Below are 4197 nucleotides of genomic sequence, written 5' to 3'. Positions count from 1 at the left end.
GATTTACTGAAATAACAACGGGAGAGGGAGAGGGACACTGTGCTGTCAACCAAGACTCTGACGCCATTACACTGTTGTATTTCTAGCGTATTAATCATAGGAATACGACAAAAGAGATCAGGACATGTACAACAAGATATTTATAGACATTAACTCGATATCAATGAATTGTAGGTGTTATGCTTCTGAATTTCTTTGTGCAGCCCAGGTATACTCTGCATGGTTGTGAATTTTCTCCTATATGTTCTCCTCTGTCCAAACAGAACTTGGAAGCTCCTGTGGTACCGACCGGCCGCCGTGTCATCCTCAGACCAAAGGCGTCACTTGATGCGGATATGGAGGGGCATGTGGTCAGCACATCACTCTCCCAGCCGTATGTCAGTTTACGAGACTGGAGCCGCTACTTCTCAATCAAGCAGCTCCTCAGTTTGCCTCACAAGGGCTGAGTGCCCTCATGCCAACAGTGCTTGGCAGACTGGATGGTCACCCATCCAAGTGCTAGCCCAGCCCGACAGCGCTTAACTTTGGTGATCTGATGGGAACTAGTGTTACCACTGTGGCAAGGCCATTGGCTTCCTATACGTTAGTGTACTATTTTTCTCACTGTGATAGCTCTCACCTAGTCAGTGACAGGTGGATGACTAGACAGCCTTCTAACTAAAGAAACAGTGCCGTCGGAACGTGTTGGGATTTTGAGAGAATTTGAAGGGGTCTGTGACTTGGTGGGGGACATATCTTATTGTCGAAATCAGGTGGATTCAAATGCTATACATCGAAGACTGGAAGATTCGTGAGATACCACTTCTTCTAAGTGTTGTGGGCAAACATATTACAACCTCTCGCATATGTCTCATGAAGTAACTGCAATGAAAAAATTAGCAGCTAATACGAAGATTTTTACCAGGAGACAATCAGCAGCATTTACATCTATACAGGGTGTTACAAAAGGGTACGGCCAAACTTTCAGGAAACATTCCTCACACACAAAGAAAGAAAATATGTTATGTGGACATGTGTCCGGAAACGCTTACTTTCCATGTTAGAGCTCATTTTATTACTTCTTTTCAAATCACATTAATCATGGAATGGAAACACACAGCAACAGAACGTACCAGCGTGACTTCAAACACTTTGTTACAGGAAATGTTCAAAATGTCCTCCGTTAGCGAGGATACATGCATCAACCCTCCGTCGCATGGAATCCCTGATGCGCTGACGCGGCCCTGGAGAATGGCGTATTGTATCACAGCCGCCCACAATACGAGCACGAGGAGCCTCTACATTTGGTACTGGGGTTGCGTAGACAAGAGCTTTCAAATGCCCCCATAAATGAAAGTGAAGACGGTTGAGGTCAGGAGAGCGTGAAGGCCATGGAATTGGCCCGCCCTTACCAATCCATCGGTCACTGAATCTGTTGCTGAGAAGCGTACGAACACTTCGACTGAAATGTGCAGGAGCTCCATCGTTCATGAACCACATGTTGTGTAGTACTTGTAAAGGCACATGTTCTGGCAGCACAGTAGAGTTTCCCGTATGAAATCATGATAACGTGCTCCATTGAGCGTAGGTGGAAGAACATGGGGCCCAATCAAGACATCACCAACAATGCCTGCCCAAACGTTCACAGAAAATCTGGGTTGATGACGTGATTGCACAATTGCGTGCGGATTCTCGTCAGCCGACACATGTTGATTGTGAAAATTTACAATTTTATCACGTTGGAATGAAGCCTCATCCGTAAAGAGAACATTTGCACTGAAATGAGGATTGACACATTGTTGGATGCACCATTCGCAGAAGTGTACCCGTGGAGGTAGTGCATGCATACGCTGTACATGGTACGGAAACAACTGGTTCTCCCGTAGCACTCTCCATACAGTGACGTGGTCAACGTTACCTTGTACAGCAGCAACTTCCATGATGCTGACATTAGGGTTATCGTCAACTGCACGAAGAATTGCCTCGTCCATTGCAGGTGTCCTCGCCGTTCTAGGTCTTCCCCAGTCGCGAGGCATATGCTGGAATGTTCCGTGCTCCCTAAGACGCCGATCAATTGCTTCGAACGTCTTCCTGTCGGGACACCTTCGCTCTGGAAATCTGTCTCGATACAAACGTACCGCGCCACGGCTATTGCCCAGTGCTAATCCATACATCAAATGGGCATCTGCCAACTCCGCATTTGTAAACATTGCACTGACTGCAAAACCACGTTCGTGATGAACACTAGTCTGTTGATGCTACGTACTGATGTGCTTGATGCTAGTACTGTAGAGCAATGAGTCGCATGTCAACACAAGCACCGAAGTCAACATTACCTTCCTTCAATTGGGCCAACTGGCGGTGAATCGAGGAAGTACAGTACATACTGACGACACTAAAATGAGCTCTAACATGGAAATTAAGCGTTTCCGGACACATGTCCACATAACATCTTTTCTTTATTTGTGTGTGAGGAATGTTTCCTGAAAGTTTGGACGTACCTTTTTGTAACACCCTGTATACATACTTCATAAGCCATCTACGGTGTGTGGCGAAGGATACCCTGTACCACTGTTAGTCATTTCCTTTCCTATTCCACTCACAAATAGAGCGAGAGGAAAAAAAGACTATCCATATAACTCCATATGAGCGCTATTTCTTGCATCTTCTCTTTGTTGTCCTTATGCAAAATGTATGTTTTTGGCAGTAGAAAACTTCTACAGTCAGCATTAAATGTCGAATCTTAATATCGTTCCTTGAAAAGAACATTATCTTGCCTCTGGGGATTCCCATTTGAGCTACATGGCGAGTGCAATCCGACTGCAGAAAAAAAATTACTGACCGTGCAAGGCGACTCTCATGATCAATTTAATTCATTAGGCAATCAATTTGATATCAATAACGTGCTGCCAGGCGAGAGGAAATTAGGACGAGAGTATCACGGATATGATTCGCGAGTTGGAGAAGTAATTAGGCGTTTTTTCGTTGTGGCGATATCTTTTAACGAAATTTCAATCTCTCACCTACACATGGAGAGATGACCATCGTAAAAAATTCAATTATATTACCGAATTTATAAAGTGATATGTAGTATAAACCTGACATGTACGATTCCGCCGTGCTGCTCCCTTAAGAGACTTCATAGGTGACGAAGCATTTGGTTACTTTAAAAAAGTTCGAATGTGAGGAGGAACCCTGTGTCAGAGGAAGAGCACTCTGTCATGATCCAAAAACAAGTTTAATATTCTACTTCTGTGATGCAGGACATAACGGATATTAACCTGATAAGAACAGATTTTTTTTAACCTGGTGAGAGAATACTTAGAGGAAATATACCCTATCCCACAGTGTCGTACAGGATTTTCACAACAAGTAACGATACTTTAACGATTTGAAAACGGCTGTATGCTCTGATTTCTTCTGTCTTCAAAAATTACTCGTACAAAAGGGGGGGAGGGGGGGGGAAATCTACATTTCGAGTGAGAAATTCGAGGTGTATGGACAACAATATCCCAACCTCTGATTTGGTATAGTGTATTTTTTAAACTGGGAAGACTATGTTGGCAGTGGAACTGCACTTAGATCTATACGTCCGCCGGCCTGAGTGGCCGAGCGGTTCTAGGCGCTACAGTCTGGAACCGCGCGACCGCTACGGTCGCTGGTTCGAATCCTGCCTCGGGCATGGATGTGTGTGATGTCCTTAGGTTAGTTACGTTTAAGTAGTTCTAAGTTCTACGGGACTGATGACCTCAGCAGCTAAGTCCCATAGTGCTCAGAGCCATTTGAACCATTAGAACTATACGTCCAAGCCGTATCTGCTTGTCTTGCAGTGTCTGCAGCCAGTGCGTTCTGATATTGAGAAACCTACCTACACTTACAGTGAAAATGTGCTTCATTCATTAGACAAAAAATTGCAAGCAACTGGTATATTTTGTGATCTGTCAAAGGCATTGTGTAAATCACAATATCCTTTTAAGTAAATTAGAATATTATAGTGTAACAGGAAATGCTGCAAAATGGTTCAAGTCTTATATCTCTGGCAGGAGAAAAGGGTGTTATTAGGAAAGAGACATCCCACTGGGAACTAATTACACGCGGGGTCCCACAAGGTTCCATTTTGGGGCCCTTACTTTGTCTTTTGTATATCAACGACCTTTCATCAGTAGCATTACCAGATGCCAAGTTCGTTTTGTTTGCCGATGATACAAACATTGCAAT

The 4197-nt window shown here is 44.0% G+C and overlaps 1 pseudogene; it reads right to left on the bottom strand.

Annotated features, from left to right (window-relative positions):
• Positions 1-455: 455 nt before the first annotated feature.
• Positions 456-573, bottom strand: LOC126428175 (5S ribosomal RNA; annotated as a pseudogene).
• Between the last annotated feature and the right edge of the window lie 3624 nt (positions 574-4197).

The sequence above is a fragment of the Schistocerca serialis genome, chromosome 1 (genome assembly GCF_023864345.2).
Source record: "Schistocerca serialis cubense isolate TAMUIC-IGC-003099 chromosome 1, iqSchSeri2.2, whole genome shotgun sequence".
Taxonomy (NCBI): domain Eukaryota; kingdom Metazoa; phylum Arthropoda; class Insecta; order Orthoptera; family Acrididae; genus Schistocerca; species Schistocerca serialis.
This window is presented reverse-complemented; position numbering and strand designations above follow the sequence as displayed.